At 40.0% G+C, this 20,509-nt stretch overlaps 1 long non-coding RNA gene across 1 annotated transcript in view; it reads right to left on the reverse strand.

The window, feature by feature from the left end:
* Positions 1-4,311, reverse strand: part of LOC122788820 — a 198,017-nt gene extending 193,706 nt beyond the window's left edge. The window contains exon 1 of the long non-coding RNA XR_006362744.1: positions 4,171-4,311. This is a non-coding gene — a long non-coding RNA (uncharacterized LOC122788820). The remainder of the gene's footprint in view (positions 1-4,170) is intronic.
* Between the last annotated feature and the right edge of the window lie 16,198 nt (positions 4,312-20,509).

The following is a 20,509-nucleotide window of genomic DNA, read 5'->3' on the forward strand; positions in this document are numbered from 1 at the left end:
AATCAGCTTTCAGCAGGAAATATTAGCTGTAGGTGGGGACTGAAACTTGATTTGTAACGGCAAAGATGTATCTGAGGGAGCGAGAAGAGAAATATAACAAAACAGTGCAGATTCTGAAGAAATTTATGAAAATATTTGGCATGGAAAACATGAATTCAGTAGTAGGAACTCCGAGAGAATTTATGTATTATTCCTCAAGGTACAATAACTTGGATAAAGTAGACAGAAATTATATTTGACGGGAAAATATGCATTTATTTGAAGGCTTTGACACACATTCAATAACTATTTCAGATCATATGCCAGTAACAATGAAGATAAAAATGCAGGGTAATTAAGTAAAAATGAGACACAAGTGCCTACCTGTTCTCACCTACATGTTAAAAAAGAGAGGAATTTAAGGAATAGGTAGTAAAGTTATTAGGGAAAGTAGAAATTTCTTCAGATTTTATATTTAGAGAGCAGGATAAAATGAAAGTGGAGCTTAATATAGGGTAGAAATAAAATAAAAAGAGTTAGAGAAGGGCTCACAAAGGTTAAAGTATTGCAGAATAAGGGGAATTTTGCAGAACACAAAGAAGCACAAATGCAGAGTGCTAAAGAGAAAATAAGGGAGTATCTGGATAATATGCACGAGTTTAGGAAGATTGCTGTTAAGCAACTGTTTTTGATAATAACTCCAGAGCACAAAAACTTTTGGCACAATGACTTATACAACAGAAAGCAGGAAGGGTTGTTTTCAAACTAAGGAAGCCTATAACAAGAAAAATAACCAGAGATCATGTAAAAGTATTAGAGATATTTCAGAAATTTTATGTAAATATGTGTAAAGCAGAAAAATATGGAAATCAAGAAAAAGCACAAAGATTAGAGGCAGATGAGGCTCAAAAATTAACGGTTAAGATTGGAGAAGATGTGATAAAAATGGTGACATATAATCAATATGCAGGAAATTTTCTAGGAAAATATGGTAATCCTGTGGAAGCTTGGAAACTAAGAGTTAAGAAAGTGATAATGACCTGTAAGGTTTTGTTTAATAGTATTTTAAAAGGCTAGGATGCACCAAAATCCTGGAAGAAAGCTGTAGTGGTTTAATGCCTAAAGATGGAAAGGCCTATCAGACCCAGCTTAATATTGGCGTATTTCAATTTTAAACTATGATTATGAAGTGTTTACATCTATACTAGCTCTAAGAATAACAAATGTGTTGCCAAAATTGAGATATGTAGCAATGTGTTTTTGTGGAGGGGAGGCAAACATTTGACAAAATTAGTAAAAGAACGATTATCCAGGGGGAAACAGAGAGAGGGAAAATACTGCTGGTGGTGGGCTTTGATCTCAAGAAAGCATTCTGCAGAGTAAGATGGGATTTTATGAGGAGGGCAATAAAAGCATTTGGATTCCCTGATACAATAATAAGGTTAATTAGGAGGATATATGGGAATATATGGGCTAGGTTATTGAGAGGAACAGCTTGAAACAGTCAAATTGTACAGTTTTTTCCAGGATCTGTAGTGGCTGCCATTTGTGATGAGAAATGTATTTAAAATATTGATTCTTGCCTACCTTGTAATTCACAATTGTGGTCCTCAATAGTTAGAACAGTTGCCAAGACTGTATGGTCCAAGTAGACCACTCAGATCATCCAGTTTGTGGGCTGCTGGTAGTTCACATCTGGATAAGTTGTTTCTTGCCTATTTTGTCCTGGTCTCTTAACCCCTGGATGGGCATTATATATAGAAACACACACACACACACACACACACACACACACACACACACACACACACACACACACACACACACATATGCACACATGCACGCACACACACACACACACAGAGCATTTACAGACTGTTTTTAGTAAATAAAACTTAGATATATCACAGAATGAAAAAAAATCAAGTTATTGCAACTACCAACCCCCTCCCAGTACTTATTTGCTGCAGCTGATTTTATCACATAATGTTGCTCTATCCAATAAAGTAACAATTTACAATTTTATAGATTGCTGAGGATTAAGGTCCTTCTGTGCAGAGTCTGCATGTCCTCCCTGTGGTGAAGTGAGTTTTAAAGACATGCAGTAGGTGCATCTGTGTGCCTTCTGTGAAGGTTGGGCACCGGGCTGCCAACTCAACACCATAAAAACTCCACTGCCAATCAATCTGCGGACTGGTGATCCAGTGTGGCGTCCTCTAATGGGAGAAACCGAAAGACAAGTACGGTCAAGGAAATGCTGGTGACAGACAAATTTGTTGCTATTAAGCATGCATATACCTACACACACACACACACACACACACACACACACACACACACACACACACACACACACACACACACACACACACACGTTTCTTCTTTTTTAATTTATTCTGTTATTAAATTTTACAGTCTATTAACACAGTTTTGTACCCCCATGCTGACTGACTGCCATTTTCAGTCAGTAATCACTCTTACTTGCACGTTCATGCACATGAGCACACACGCTCTTACTTGCACACAGAAACATACACACACATGCACTCATTCATACACATATGCTGGCTTCGCTTTCGTTTTCCTTTCTTTCTTTATTTTTTAGTTTTACTCTTGCTGTGTAAAAAATGTCAGCAGTTTACTTTTTTTAATATCTGAACTTCTACATCTTAATATGTTCCTGTTTTTGAGTGAGTATTACCGGCACATTAGCACCCTACTGGAGAATGTTCATTCTCCTAGCAGAATGGCAATGTACAGTTCACTCATTCTCTAATACCTTTTAGCATTTGTGTTTATTTACTTGTTTGGCAGATGGCATTTAAATAATTTAAATAAAATGATTAGATTAAAATTGTATGATTTCATCTAAAGTATTTAAATGTTTAATTAAGGATATTGCAAACCTAAATATATAAAAACACAGATGTAACAGCATATAATAGAAAAAAATCGCATGTAGATGAAAAAGTAAAACAACTTTGGCTAAGGAGTCTATCATGTTTAGCACAGCACATCATGACGGATTGGTATAAACTTAAGAAAAAAAATGGTACTGCAGGAATCTCTTAAAATACTCAACTGAGTTATTAGAACAAATCCGATAAGGTAGCTAGCGCCATGGGAATTGTGCACAGTTAAGAAGAGCTACGTACTCCAAGCATTTTAGGTGAATCATCAGAGTAGTTAGCCTCTCCCCTGATGACCTAAGGATCCTTGCTTGGACATAAAGAACTAGAGGTTGTTTCATGTAAGTGTGGTGCAAAACAACTATGATTTGATAGGACTAGGAACATTTAAAAAATGTATCTGTCTGTACTTGACAGAGTGATATGACAAAAATGGGAACTACCTGTTAATAAATTCACCACTGAATTGTTTTCCTGTCTGCATTCAAGTCAAGTCACCATCTGGTAGCCCTAGATAAAGCGCAAACCAGTGGTATAGAAAAAAGGCCCTAGGGCAGGAATCATTGTACCTAAGTCTGAACTGGAATTAAGGCCTGGGATTGAGAAATATTTCATAAAACATGATGTGTCTTGATGACAGTTGATACATAGACCTTCAGTGTCAAGAAAAATGGATTTGAGACACAAAGTCCCATACATTCCCCTATATATAATAGGAGGGGGAAGGGCAAGAAGATGAAGTGGTCGTACAGTGGCATGTACCTGCACTTCTTTGGTCTTGGAGAAGTTGAGCTTCAAGCAAGAATAGACACCAAACAATTCTGAAGAGAAAAAAGGTAGAGACTCTAGAGAGAAGGAGAGTTATATCTTAATATTATCTGCATTGGAATGACAGCAAACACCTCTTCTGCAAAGGACATTTAAAGGGGCAGCATATACACATCAACAACAGTGCCAATGCCAGACTCTGGAATTTTGCATCCCACAGGATACTTGCTAGAAGAGAAACCATGGTAAACATGTTCAATCAAGATGCTATGATCCACTATATCAGATGCAGCCATGGAATTATGGAGGACCAGGATAGACTATACCCCTTGATCTGTAAACATAAAATGGTTACTAGCAACACCAGTAAGAGTTGATATGGATTGAAGAAGTTATGCAATATCAAACAGAAACACATCTGTCTACATTATACTTTGTCTGTAACCTTGCTTGATGGTTTGAATTTTGAGAGCTGTCAGTAATTAGTTGCAATGTCAACAGGTACCACACTTACCTTTGACAATGTAAGATTAGAAGGTTATGGGGTCTATTCCCACCCCAGGTAACAGGATTCATTTTCTTTTACTGACACTGCAGTGTGGCATTCTTGTGTATACCATCCTTCCAATGACATGTTAAACTGAGGTCTCATTTGCTTGAGTTGATGATGTCTCAGCTGGACAAAAAATATTTCATAATTATTAAAAAGTAGTGGTCTTTTTTTTTAATTTTAACTCATATTTACATATACACCTGTATGCATGTACATTGCACCTTAAAAATGTTATCCATTATAAAACAAAATATTTATTTAAATCCTTTGATACCTATTCCTTTTGCCATAACCAAGTTTCAGTTTTCCTTAATACTAATATCCATCTTTTATTAAATAGAGACTCATCAGTTCTGGCTTTCCATATTTCCAAACTCACATAAAACATTGTCATATCATTTTCTTTCACTTCTTTACATTCACTTTCATAATATCCAAACAAGACCATGCTTTTACAAATTTCTTTCATATACACTTATAACCTCTGAACTTGCCTTGACGTTTCCTCATTTTTACAACAGTAATATAATATTTTATTCATCACTTTGTACTTCATGTCTCCTTTAACAGGCAGTTTATTTAAAATCAGTCTCTACCTTACCAGACTACCAAATCTCCAAATCTCTTCCTTTATTTAATTGCTTTTTTAGTTTTATGATTCAACCCTAGAAATGTGTTAACATAAGATGCCATATTGTCCTCATACTACCTTTTCCTATCTTTAACAATATTATTAGAGTTTAAAATCCTTAACATAATCTCATTATAATATTCTAAAATTTCCTTACTATTTTTTCTTTGTTCTTCACTCATTATTGTGAAACTGTTTTCTATCAATATTTAAAAGAAGAACAAGACACTCCACCGTAGTGAGTATATATCACCTTTCTCCAATTGATAGTTGGCTAATACATTTTTATAATCTTTTTTAATGCATTGCATAAATATGCTCTTTAATACATTCCATAATTAAATGCTTACATTTGCCAGTATAAAATGATGAACGTGCAAAGCACTGGGCCAGCTATATTAAGTTCCTAGATGTGCATTTTGCTGATACTTTAAAAGTATGTACTCTATCCCCAGGATTTATCAAGCTCTGCATGGCATGCAGGAATAGTGCAAGAGCTGCTGCAGGCAATATGGCTGCCGTGCGATCCAGGAATAAGCTCCTGGGACGTGCATGAGTGCTCCTGCACTATTCCTGCACGGACACAGCTCCTGTATACAAATTACCACATTTGCAGGTGAAAACCATGCAAATGAGGTGAATTTGTGATCCAGGAAGCTGGCAGTCAGCCGTGCAGGACTAGTGCAGTCTGCAGAAATGTAATCGTTTAGTAACCCAGTACATTTCTGCAAACTACAAAATGGAGCCATGACATCTCCAAATAAAGGGTGTATATAATGTGTGAAGCATGCCAGTGGCCAAATATATAGCCATTGGCATGGAAAACAGTTGCAGAAAAAATAACTTTTATTTTTCTTTTAGATGATTTCGGCTGTTTAAGTGTAGGGCAGCTGCACGCAAATGGGATCAGGCCAAAATTAAAAAAAAAAGAGGCTTGAAATAAGCATTCTATCCAAAATCACAATTTTGCCATTATACTCAATGGTAGGCAGAAGACAACATGGCCAGTGAATAGTGGTTGCTAAGGGGGAAGGCTCGGTGTCAGACTTGTAACTAGGCATCAGCAGGCAATCCTATACAAATGAGGGGAATGATACTGAATCCCCGATCCCCCCTCATGGCTAGGCTGCACAAAACCGTGTAGGTGCATGAAGACCATGGTGCAAGCCTAAGAGCTTGCTGACATCATAGAAGGGTGTGTCAGGCATACTGTAAGCTTATTGGAGCCCTGTGGCTCAGGTTTGCTCTTAGCTTAGTAGAGCTAAGCAAGGGTGTGTGTCTGAAGTTGCCAAGCAGTCTTGCCTAAGCAGGTGTGTGCGCTGCCCACCGTGTTTTAAAGGAAAAAGAAAAAAGTAAACCAGGAAATAGCAGCTCTGTGCACATCTGAGCACTGTGCTTGTGCAGCACACCCCTGGGCTTAAACAGGAAGGCAATGGGAAGGGAAAACAGCAGTAGGAAGGTAATCAAGGAGAACTAGCATAGCTGGCAGGTGAAATGTATCAGAATCAGCCAATTACACAGGCAGCAGCCCAGCCCAGCACACCACTATAAACTATGCAAACACCTTTCCCTCTGGTTTTTCCCACAAACTCTACACCACTGGTGTACACAAGCAGGGAAATTTTACCAAACAAAAGCAACAAAATGATAGGGGCTGCAGCAGCTATCATACATCAACATGTGGAAGAAGCTGAGGGTGGTGAGGATGAGAATGCTGATGACCAACCCACAGTGAGGAGAAGGAGAAGAGTGTACAGACCCAGGGTAACCTACCAGGGGCTACATGAGCTGGAGATAGTGGAGCGCTATAGGGTGGACAGGGACCTCCTACAGCAAATTGTTGATCTTTGCCGGCCACACCTCACACACAGAACCAACAGAGGGGAACCCATCCCAGTGGATACCAAGGTATGTGTAGGCCAAAGAATACTAGCCACAGGTACTTTCCAAAGGCCAACTGGGGATATCATGGGGATCTCACAGGCATCAGCATCCAGGGTACTCCACCAGTTCCTGGATGCCATGTCAGCACATGCCGGTGAGCACGTATATTTTCACAACAGCTGTGAGGTGTTGACCAGCAATATGCATCTCTTCCACCAAAGAGCAGAATACCTTGAGGTAGTGGGTGCTATAGACTGCATGCTCATATGCATCAAAGCACCACCTGATGAGCGGGGTAGGGTCTACATCAACCGCAAGGGCTTCCCCTCCCTCAACTGCCAGGTCATGTGCGATTCCCAGGGCATTATAATGGATGTGTATGCTGGGTGACTTGGAAGCTATCACGACTCCCACATCTGGCATATGATGCAGCTGTACCAGAGATTTACCAATGGGGACATCCCTTACGGCCACCTAGTGGGGGATGCTGGTCACATACTGGAGCCATGGCTGATGACACCCATCAGAAATGCATGCACACCTGAACATGAACTCCATAATAAGGCACACATACAGACCAGAATCATAATAGAGCATGTGTTTGGGATGCTCATGGACCTGGTGTCTGGACACATCCAGTGGAGCCTTACAGTACTCACCAGCTACATGTACCCAAATTGTCATCGTATGTGCCATGGTACACAATATGATCCTGCGGAAATAGCTGCAGCAGTAACAGCATGGGGGAGAGCCACACAGCCCACCACCATTGCCAGCACAGAGTGACTCAGAGGAGGAATAACCTGAGCCTTCCCCAGTAGGCAGAAGGAGGTGTGCCCAGTATGCCCAGGCCATGGCAAAAAGGCAACACTTAGCACATACACTGACACACTAGGATCCCAGGGAATGACACCTCTCTCTGACTCACACATGCAGTAAAAGGCATGCCAAACATGACACTACCTGTGCTTAACCATGTATAGGAAGTGTACTGTGTGTATCCACCATAGTCAGACCTCCAGCACCATCCTCAATACTGGCACAGCCACAAGGTAAGTCACTCTCCCTATCAAATGCCGAATGGAGTGGTATGTGTTGTTACTTGTATCTATGGTATGGATGTGAGCATGCAAGGGAATCTGGTGGCTGAATGGGATGCCAGCAGATAGTAGACACCTATAGTGGCAGCATGAGATCTGTAACAAATACTGGTGCCATCATAGTAGCCAGTACTAGACAAGGTGACAAAACTCACTGCAGGAAATGTGGTGGGCCACATGCCAGTCAGGGAAGCTCACATACACAACAACAGTCTCAGCCAGCAGGACAGGTGTAGACAAACACAAACAAAGGCTGTGCTACGGCCTCTGATTGATGGCTATGGAGAACATCCCTCCACCAGACCTACACAGACAGACTGCAACAGGTCAGGCAGTGGGATGTTAGTTCTGAAGGGTAAAAAGTCTGAAACTGAAATGTAGGTCAATCAAACCTAAGACCTGTAGTACACTGATATGCCTCTAGTCATCATGATAAGTCAGAATACAGAATGAAATGGAGTACCTGAAATACCAGTACAGTCATAGCAATTGTGCACAAGTGTCAGGTGTGCCACCCCCAATCCTACGTAGAAATTTAGTAACATGTATGTGTAGGTATAATAATAGTGGAGCACAGATTACGTGAGCCGGCCAAAGTAGCAACATAGATTGTAGCATGTGTACAATATACAGGGCTGCATGTGTTAGGTCTGTGTGTGTTGTATATTGTGTGAGAGTGGTCAATATGTAGCCATGGTGAGGTTTATCCTGGTGGCCATTGACCAGTACTGCTGATGACAGGCCCAAGTTCTCACAACTGCAGTGTCAAAAGCAATGCATCCCAGCAAAACATATTCCAGCAGTAAGCTATAGTAAATGTTTGGAAGTAATATCTGTCACCATCTGAAAGATGGATATGGCATGAATGTGGGCCCAGACATACAAACAGTACATAGGGGGAAGTACCCCAGAAAGACAATGTATAATATGTTACTGTCAAATGGACACACATTTGGAATTGTACATACAGGTTAGCAGCACATTAGTTGGGTTTGTAGTAGGGAATACTGATGTTGTCTGGCCAGACAATGGCAGACCACAAAGGTCACAGGTATGAAGTATTGAAAAACAGCTGATGTCCCTGCACAAGCCAGCATAAGTGGAATGCCCCATGCATATCTGTGAGTCAGATGCAAGTGGAGTCCATAGCACACATGCACCCAGCTCACCCCACCATCACCCACAGGTACCTCTCTGGTCTTATCCCTGCTGTTGGGAATGAGTACAATATGACCCCCACCTCTGTATGGCAGTAGTCAAAGCATGCAGAACAGGTGTCCCATGCAGGTGTGTCCCTAGCTGTAAGCAATACCCTGCTAGCATCCACACCACTGGATCAATAATGACAGAAAGTATTGGCATTAACACCTTGCACACCTACCCTGGAACTCCAGAGGAATATAGTGTCTTGCAGTCTGGGACTGTAAGAGTGACACACTGCAATGGCCTGCTACAGCTGGCCTGCATCACTACCAAATGGCCTACAGTCCTCTGCCATAGGCCTGTGTCTCACCCGTACTGCCAATGTATGCTATGTCATGGACTCCCAAATAACAACATAACACAGTCCACAGAACCCAAATGCAAGGCCATGTGGACAAATCCCAGTAATATGTCCACCATGTCCTACTGCATGAACTGTGAACCAACACCAAATTACTGCTGGAATGAGGTGATAACTATAGGGAACTTATCAGATAATGTTTGCATAATGTTTGGAAGGGGATAGAATAATAGAGGGGGGTAGGAGCATGGGCAACATGAAGTGTGTGAAGTCTGAAACTCAACCGTGTGCACATACTATCCCTGCCTGCAAACACAGGAATGGGTGACTACAAACTTGCTCATAAACCACAATGTGAATGGGGTAATGTCCAGAATTATGACCCCTGCCTCTGGGTAACCTGTGTGAATCTGTATAGCTGTGAGGTATGGCCCCAGCAGGATATGGCCATACTGTCAAGTTGATGGATGTACAAGCATGGGATCCTCAGCCACCACTGTGCCAAGGTGCTGAACCATTTACACAGACCCAGCAGCAAGTGCATGCAGCTTCCCCTCCAGAATTGCATGATTGTGCAAGAATATGTAGGCTGCAGACCACAATACTGGACACAGCTGCATTCACCCTGTGTTCTCCAGGACATTACTGCAAGCAAATATGTATACCTGACAGTACTTGATGACATAAAACATCACAGTGTAAAACAGTACATATGACTGAATATCACTGCTAACACCAAGACCATGTAGCAGAAGCAGCACAGACACAATTACCCACTATCCTTTGCCCATTTTGACACCATATTGTCAACCAATCTACAGATATGCAGCAGAAACAGGTTGCTAGCTGTAGGTGTAGAACACAAAAGCCTGCACTGGAGTACAACCTACCTGGAATGGATTCACACATGCAATACAGAAGGTCATACTGGCATGCTCCCACACTTAGAGAAACAAAGCCCATGTCTGACAACAAAATACTGAAAGGTCATACTGGGCATGCTCACACACTTACAGAAATGAAGCCCATGTCTGGCAGCAACAGTGGACTATACATGTCTGACAGTCACAGATGTTTGTGCACACACTCCTCAGTACACACCAGTCATGCTTTGCACACACATTGGATAGGAATACACACATATATTCAAGGACAACACACTATAATAGACCAAAATTACACATACATAGATGTGTGGAATAGAGTGACAGACAGTGACAAAGAGCCTTCCATCATGAAGCCTGACCCACCCAGCATGCATCCAATTGGCTAAAACCACATGATGTGCAAATGTCAATCACTGTAGACATTTGCCTCTGGTATCCCTGAGGACTATAGTGTCTATGGTACTTGTGCTAATTGTGTAACACGACTTTACAAGTCAGTAGTCATCTAGCAGTTGTATACACATACCTGTGGAATATAAACCTGTGTGTGCCTGAGTGTTGTGTGTCTGCTTCCAGATGAATGGGTTATGGCCCATGCAAGCACACTGCACTCCCCATTGCCCTACTATGGCAAGCCTGCTGATGTGTTTACCTTGAAATACACCTTTAGGTAAGGAGTAGCTCTATAAGCTCCGCTGCTTGTGCTATAACTGTGTAGTGCTATAGTGTGATGTACTAGTTAGGTAGGAGTTCTAATCCCAGACATGGCAACTGTGTGTGTATCTGTGTAGAGATCAATGCTTTTGAGGCCATTCACAGTCACTACAACTTCCATTACCCTACTTTGGCAAGTCTGCTGATGTCATTAACTTTGAAATACACATTTGGGGAAGGAGTAACCCAGTAATCTCTGTGGGGCATCTGATAACTGAGTAATGCTGCAGTGCAATGTAGGAATTCTATTCCCAGACATGACAACTGTGAAACTGTGTGTGTGTGTGTGTGTGTGTGTGTGTGTGTGTAGGGATCAATGTTTTTGTGGCCATTCTCAGTCACTAGGCACACCTAAAAATGGAGAATATCGATATCTGTGCAGTAACAGAGACCTGATCCAAGGCTCCAGACAGCACCCATGCAATACCAGGTACAGCTCCCACCACACCTGTTGGCCACCAAACCAGGACCAAAACAATAAAGGTGGAGGAGTGTCTATATTCACCACGGATATTCACACCACCAGGCTACTTGCCCAACAGAATGTGTCTGAAATGCCCCTGGTGCAACTAACACTAGGTCAGATTGCAATCCAAATTGTATAGCTTGCTACAGATCCCCCACCATGCCTCATGATTCCCACTACAGCTTTTGAAACATACTGGGAAATATCATGATACAACCAAACACCCTAATACTGGGTGACTTATACTACCCTGCCATTAACTGGGAAAAATACTTGTGCACCAACATGTGTGCCCAACAGTTCTTGGAAGTCATTGGAAGTCATAATTTCAAATGCCCTGGATCAAGTAACCTATAGTCCCACCAGGGACTCAAATATGCTAGACCTGGTCATTACCAACATGGGAAATCAATATTCCACACCTATGGTCACCCCATCGTTGGCTAGGTCTGCCCATGAGATAGTCACCCTTAACATCCACATCCATCACCCACACCCCAGTAAGGAAACCTCCGTAACACACATCTCCAACGCCAATGTCATGCTACACATGTCAGACGTGACTAACGTCATGACACCCATGCAGATGGGAACTAAAAGGATGACTGCTGAATCCTATATGAAAGCACTGTATGACCACATCCACTTGTGCATGAATTGTGCCATACAATATAGAACCAAGATGCTCTCCACCAAGAAAAGGAAGCCAATGTGATGGCTCCCTGCCATAAATATACTGCACAACAAAAGGAAGAAACTATTGCAAAAATGTGGGAATTTCCAGGATGCAAAATACTCCCTTACCAGCCACAGTAAGAAGCTGAGATCCCTCATAACATCCACCAAAGCTAGTTGCGAACATAACATAGCCAAAGTTGCTAAAGACAACTGCAAGCCATTCCATAGCTATGTCAGAAATCTAAATGGCAATGCTGAGATCTGCTATGAGCTACAACAGGATGGTATTAAATATACTGCTCCCAAGGATATTGCCAATATCCTGGCAGATCGATTCAGTGCCAACTGCACCCACCTCTGACCGCCGAAATGGCCCATCTCAGCACTAACAGATTGCCAGATTCCGGTAATAATGGCCACATAGGTAAAAAATGCACTCTCCAGAGTTAAGACAACATCAGCCATGGGACCAGTCAACATCCTGGGCTGTGTACTACCTGAACTACAAAATGAACTGGCACCTCACCTATATGCCATGTCTAATCATAGCCACACTTCAGGCTTCATGCCCACTGTGTGGTGCACATCTACAGTTATCCCAGTCCACAAAAGGGATTCACCTTGGATCCTGGGAGCTACAGCCCCAGCAGTATGATGTGCCTGATCTACAAGGCCAGGGAATGTATTATCGTGGAAATTAAAACAAAGACATTGGCAACCTGCAAACACTGGACTCTAACCAGGTTGGGTTTATTAAGGGCTGATCATGTCACCTCAACCTGATTTACAACTGTGAATCAGTCTTCAGAGCTGTGGACGAGGCTAAGGTGGTTCACACAGCCTATCCAGACCTCATCAAGGCCTTTGACACCGTCCCCCAGTCTGAAATCATAGATAAATGTATCAAGCTGTCCGTTAATCCTTATGTCACCCAATGGGCTGCCAACTGCTGTACTGACAGAACCCACACTGTAAATGTAGGTGACACCAACCCCACCCCCAGACAAGTGACAGGTGGAGTACCTTAGAGTTCAGTCCTGGCACCACCCTTGTTTGGCATCTACTGCTCTGAAGTACAGTCCAACAGTAAGTGACTCTGGCAAGCAAGGGCTGCAGATGACTACACACCTGGAGCCAATATTGAATCTCCACATGATGTGGATATTCTACAGAAGGGCCTTACAGAAAGACATGCTTGGTGCCCGAGCCATAGCCTCAAGATCAATGCCAAGAAATGTATAGTTATCCCCTTTGGGAAGGGACATGTACCTGTGAAGTACCACATAGGTGGAAGTACACTAAACACCTAAAGTGTGATAAGAGACTTAGGGACACAGTTGGACAGTGGTCTCACCTTTGATAACCACATCATCACACCAGTCAGGATATCCACCTCTGTGGCACAGTTCATCACTAAGGGCTTTACATCCAGGAAAAAGGAGGCCAATGTCCCACTGTAGTCATCTCTCAGTAGACCCAGTACAGACTACAATGGCCCGTTACTTATGTACCTCACAAGACATCTGCTACAACTAGAAAGGCTGCAGACATACCTCACTAAAAGAATCACAGGCTTAAACTTGATGCCCTATGCTGACCGTCTGAAAATCATCCAGCTGTACTCTGTCACATATTGTGTTCTCAGAGGTGATCTCTGCTTAACATACCATGCCATGTCAAACCCACAGCTGTTGGACATGCTACACTTAAAGAATTCCAAACCCTCACAGCCACATGCTTCAGGGATCCAAATTTTGTAATCACAATGAACAATACATGCTGGAGGGATGTGTGCCTGACTGAGAGACTCCCCAGACTCTGGAATAGACTGCCCATAAATGTCAAGCAGAGTGCCTCTTTGGCCCTCTTCAAAAGGAACCTGGACAATTGGATGGGAGATAGGAAATTGCCCCTAGGGATAATGTCAGTTGCCTGCTTGACAGGGGTCCAGGGAAGTAAATATTGTGGGAAGACATAGCCAGGGAATTGTCATGGCTAGGTATGTGTAGGCCCTAGGGCCTATAGCCTAGTGCCAACCTATGAACCTATGAACCTATGACCGACACTTTCCATTGCCCAACCTTGGCAAGGCTGCTGATATCATTCAATGTGAAATACACTTTTGGGGAAAAAACTAGCCCAGTAAGCTCCATGGTGTGTGCTATAACTGTGTAATGCTGTAGTATGATGTTCTAGTTAGGTAGGAGTTCTAATCCCAGACATGGCAAGTGTAAAAATTTGTGTGTGTGTTTGTGTAGGGATCAATGCTTTTGAGGCCATTCACAGTCACTACAACTTCCATTGCCCTACTTTGGCAAGCCTGCTGATGTCATTCACTTTGAAATACACCTTTGGGAAGAGCTAGCTCAGTAAGCACCGTGACACATGCTATAACTGCATAATGCTGTAGTGTGACGTACTAGTTTGATAGAAGTTCTAATCCCAGACATGGCAAGTGTAAATGTTTCATAGGTTCATAGGTTCATAGGTAGGTACTAGGCTATCGGCCCTAGGGCCCATACAAGCCTAGCCAAAAAATGTACCCTGGCTTTCGCCACCCAAGAAAATTATTTTCCTGTGCCCCTGTCGAGTAGAGCCACAGAAGTGATCCCCGGGGTGATTTTCCCATTTCCCATCCAATCATCAAGATTTTTCTTGAAGAGTGCTAATGAGGAGCTCTGTTTGATATAGATAGGTAGTCTGTTCCAGAGTATGGGAAGTCTCTGGGACAGGAATCTATCCCTCCAGCATGTTCTGTTTATTGTGGTGACAAGGTTAAGGTCCCTAGAGCATGTAGCTCGGAGGGATTGGGATTTCTTTAAGTGGAGCAAGTCCAACAGCTCTGGGTTTGACATAGCTTTGTATGTTAGGCAGAGATCGCTCCTGAGTAGGCGATATGCGATGGAGTAAAGCTGTAGTTTTTTGAGATTGTCTGCATAGGGCATATGCTTGAGGCCAGTAATCCTCTTTGTGAGGTATTTCTGTGGTCTTTCCAATTGTTGTAGATCCAAAGCAGGCACAGAAGGCTAAAATAGAAACGCTCGACTCCACAGCTTGGAACAAAACAGGTTTATTGCAAACCAATAAAAAACACGTAGATGTCACCTCAAATGTATACAACAGTATACGGTATCCACAATATCCACAGTAGTTAAGCGCTTTCATCTGACTAAAGGCAGACTTCATCAGAACAGCTGTTATTTTGCTCTGGTTGTTTAAATAAGCCCTTTTGGCGCCAAAACATCCATCCCATATGAATTTGTTATAAATTAATCTAATTAAAATTAGTGATATAATTATGCTTTATTGTTATCCTAAATACTATAATATTTAAAAATACATGCATATGCATAAAAATATATAATGTGTTGCACAATAAATATACTTTAAAAATGTGCATTAAAAATGTAGTGACACATATATCGTTTATCTGTGGACATCTATATACATAATAGAATGTCTATATACATAGTTTTCCTATAAAAAATTTAGTATAGTTGATTTTCCTACATATAGGCACTATGTTTAATCACATGTCACACTGAAAAGAGTGAGCACTGAAAATTTCTCTCACTCCTATGACAAAAATTAGCCCATACTTAAAAAAGGCTTTATACTAATATAATCATTTAGACCCGGAAGTCTAGTGGCGTTCGTAAAAATCTGCCATTTACTCTCCTTCTTACACAATAATGCTTTAAAATTACCCCCTTGCACTGTTACATCAACATGATCAACAATAGTAAATTTAAATTGATGTTTGTCACCACTATTCAAAATATGCTTATATAAAGCATTTTTCTTGTTTTTGGTTTTAATAGAATAAATGTGGTCATATATCCTTTGTCTCAATTGTCTCTCCGTCTTTCCAATATAAAACGCCGGACAATAACTACAAGTGGCGATATACACCACATACTTTGTGTGACAATTCCCTGCCATACTCTTAATTACAGTACCATTAAAATTGTCCAATTTAAATCTACATGTTTCATTTATATATCTGCACTGATTACATGCTCCACATCTTTTTGTGCCCTTGAATAGTACCATGTCCTGATATTTTTTGGATTCCAAAATCCTTTTAAGGTTAAACCCCGTCTTATATACAAATTTAGGCCCAATCCCTAATATCTTCACTAAAGTATCATCCATGGTAATAAGATTCCAGTGTTGTCTAATAATGTTTTCAATATTACTAACCACTGGAGAATATGTAAGGGCTCATACTCTATAGGTGAAGCCTTCTGTTTTCTTATTGTGTGTTAGTGCAGAACCTGTCTTAAAACTTTGACCCAACAATGGTGCGTATTTCTTACCCCACTCTCTTTGTACATACCTAACTATGTCATTTAATAACTGCTCAGGATAACCTCTATCTTTAAACATAAATTTTATGTTTTCCAACTCTTTCTCCATTGTTTCCCTGGTAGATGACATGCGGGCTGCCCGAATGCACTGCCCTTTAAATATATTTCTAAACATGTGTTTAGGGTGGTTATTACTATATTCTAAATAATCGTTAGAAAACGTTTCCTTCCTGTATATTCTAGAGGTAAATCCTTCTTCCCCATGACTTATAAAGGTATCTAAATATGCTACACCATGGTTGTTTGTGTTGAATGTAAATTTTAAAAAATTAGTAGTACTGTTTATATAATCAATAAAAGGTTGAATCATGTCCTGTGGGTCTTTCCAAAGGACAAACAAGTCATCCAAAAATCTTGAGTAATAGACTATGTACTTGTAGAACTCACAATTGAACAAAAATGTAGTCTCCCATTCCAGCATAACCAGATTGGCGAATATGGGGGCACAAGATGCTCCCATGGCAACGCCTCTGGTTTGCTTGAAGAATTCATTTTCAAAATATATATAATTGTGGTCCATCACTAGTCCCATCATATCAGTGATCAAACAAATTTTGTCCCAGTCCAGGTTGGAATATTTTCTAAGACTATTACAAAAATAATCTAATCCTATTTCCTTTGGGATACAGGAAAACAAGTCGATAACATCGATGGTGATGTATATAAGATGCCTATCCCATAACAGCGGTGTCAAATGACTAAGGAACATCCATGAATCCTTGATTAAATGGGGTATATTATTATATACTGGTTTCACCCATTTATCAATGGCTACCCCCATAAGGAAGGTTTTAGACTTACTGCCTGATATAATGGGTCTGAAAGGTGGACTATCCATATTTTTGTGAACCTTTGGAATCCCTACAATAGTACCCAGGGTAGGATGTTCAACTTTAAGGTAATGGTAGACATCGCTTGTGATTCTATGGTCAATCAAATATTCTTCTAAAGCTAGGTCTATACGTTTGTACCCAATGTTCACTTCATTCAAAGAAATGGCTTTGTAGTTACCAGAATTATATAATATATTGTAAACTTCGTGAATATTATCCATCAAAGGGTACAACACTATCCCTCCCCCTTTGTCGGGCTTCATAATCCTCACTTCCTTACTGTTAATAAAAGTTTCCAAACATTGTCTTTCATTGTCAGTTAAATTGTCATCATAGCTCCTTTCCATTTTGTATATTTTACAATAACTATATATATCCTGGCTAGCCATTTTCTCAAAACTAGCTATAATGGGATTACTTGGGGGAATGTATGTACTTTTCTTTTTAAGAACGCATTGTTCACTGATATGCTTATCTGCCTCTTGTGTATTAAATTGTACAGCCAGATTCAATCGGCGGCAATATAATTTAAATTCAGTAATAACATCAACTAAATTAAACTTAACAGTAGGTATGTATTTCATACCTTTTGCAAAAAGAGTATAAAATTCCTCTGTTATAGCAATACTGGTATAATTGAATACTTTAAAACCTTTGTACGTAGTTATTATCTTGTCTGCTATAAAGCTATGAGTCGCGACTAATTCAGGTGTCTCAAATGAATGGTGTATGTCAGTAGTCTGGTGTATATCAGGACATAATATAGTCCCAAATGTGCTAGGTAGGTTAACTTTTTCATCCGTCACTAATGTTGCATCCCTAGGACTAATGTCACCTATATTGGAACCAATGTCCACATCCTGCACATTTATCTCATTCTCCAATACCTTGGGGTGTATGGGTTCTTCTGTGGTGGAAAATACCTGCCCCCTCGAAAATTTGTCTCTTGTTTATCTTGCCTATCTTCCTTTCTATACAAACTTTCACTATCACCAACTACTTTACCCTTTGGCCATATATAAGCCCTATTATTTGAATATTGGTCCAAATCACGTTCTATTTTCCTGCTTTTTCTATTGAAAATATTAGTAGCTTTTTGTTCAGCTAAAACAAACTGTTTTTCATGTAATTCACCCCAATTGGGAAATGCATCATTATACACTATCTCATGGTTCAGCTTCTCAACTTCTTGTACCAACTGAACCAGTTTCTCATCATTGTTCTTGATCAGTAAATTCATATAGCTGAAACCAAAATTGTCAAACAATGCATTAAATTCACACATGTTATGCTTGTTTAAATCTACACCCATAGGTATTTTAAAAAAACGAATTCCTTTAGGAACTATTTTCAATGAAATACATTTAGAAAAATAAGCATTTTCAATTTTCAAGTTCTTAATCAATAATAATTTCTTACCAAATAAATATATTTTGTCTTTTATTGGTATGTTGAATCCCTTTGCATTCTGCCCAACAACATCACATTCATCATTAACATTGTGTTTAGTGAAATCATAGCCATCATTCAAAAAATAGTCCAAAAAGTCAGTAGTGGCATTTTTGTTTGTCCTTTTGCTGTTTTTTCTTTCCTTACTCACTTCGTTCGCATAATTCGGGGTAATTTTAAAGCATTATTGTGTAAGAAGGAGAGTAAATGGCAGATTTTTACGGACGCCACTAGACTTCCGGGTCTAAATGATTATATTAGTATAAAGCCTTTTTTAAGTATGGGCTAATTTTTGTCATAGGAGTGAGAGAAATTTTCAGTGCTCACTCCTTTCAGTGTGACATGTGATTAAACATAGTGCCTATATGTAGGAAAATCAACTATACTAAAATTTTTTTATAGGAAAACTATGTATATAGACATTCTATTATGTATATAGATGTCCACAGATAAACGATATATGTGTCACTACATTTTTAATGCACATTTTTAAAGTATATTTATTGTGCAACACATTATATATTTTTATGCATATGCATGTATTTTTAAATATTATAGTATTTAGGATAACAATAAAGCATAATTAAATCACTAATTTTAATTAGATTAATTTATAACAAATTCATATGGGATGGATGTTTTGGCGCCAAAAGGGCTTATTTAAACAACCAGAGCAAAATAACAGCTGTTCTGATGAAGTCTGCCTTTAGTCAGATGAAAGCGCTTAACTACTGTGGATATTGTGGATACCGTATACTGTTGTATACATTTGAGGTGACATCTACGTGTTTTTTATTGGTTTGCAATAAACCTGTTTTGTTCCAAGCTGTGGAGTCGAGCGTTTCTATTTTAGCCTTCTGTGCCTGCTTTGGGTGTACTATTGTCGGTGGAGCACTTTGGCTGTTTTTACTTCAATTGTTGTAGATGTCTTGTGAGGTACATACCAAAAGGGGCGTTGTACTCTATAATGGGTCTAATGAGTGATGAGTAGAGGGGAACAATGACCTCTTTTTTTTCTGGATGAGAATCCTTTTGTGATGAGATGAGCCACGTAGAAGGATTTCCTGACCACTGTGGTGATGTGATTATCAAAGGAGAGTCTACTGTCCACCTGTGTCCCAAAGTCTCTTATCACATTTTTGGCATTAAGTAGACTACCAGCTATGTGGTAGCTCATGGGTACAGAGTTTTTACCAAAGGGGATGACAATACACTTTTTGGCATTGAGCTTCAGGCCATGGCTTGTTTAAATCTACACCCATAGGTATTTTAAAAAAACGAATTCCTTTAGGAACTATTTTCAATGAAATACATTTAGAAAAATAAGCATTTTCAATTTTCAAGTTCTTAATCAATAATAATTTCTTACCAAATAAATATATTTTGTCTTTTATTGGTATGTTGAATCCCTTTGCATTCTGCCCAACAACATCACATTCATCATTAACATTGTGTTTAGTGAAATCATAGCCATCATTCAAAAAATAGTCCAAAAAGTCAGTAGTGGCATTTTTGTTTGTCCTTTTGCTGTTTTTTCTTTCCTTACTCACTTCGTTCGCATAATTCGGGGTAATTTTAAAGCATTATTGTGTAAGAAGGAGAGTAAATGGCAGATATTTACGGACGCCACTAGACTTCCGGGTCTAAATGATTATATTAGTATAAAGCCTTTTTTAAGTATGGGCTAATTTTTGTCATAGGAGTGAGAGAAATTTTCAGTGCTCACTCTTTTCAGTGTGACATGTGATTAAACATAGTGCCTATATGTAGGAAAATCAACTATA

Source organism: Protopterus annectens, chromosome 14.part0, assembly GCF_019279795.1.
Source record: "Protopterus annectens isolate FY-2018-M chromosome 14.part0, PAN1.0, whole genome shotgun sequence".
In the NCBI taxonomy this organism is placed as follows: Eukaryota; Metazoa; Chordata; order Ceratodontiformes; family Protopteridae; genus Protopterus; species Protopterus annectens.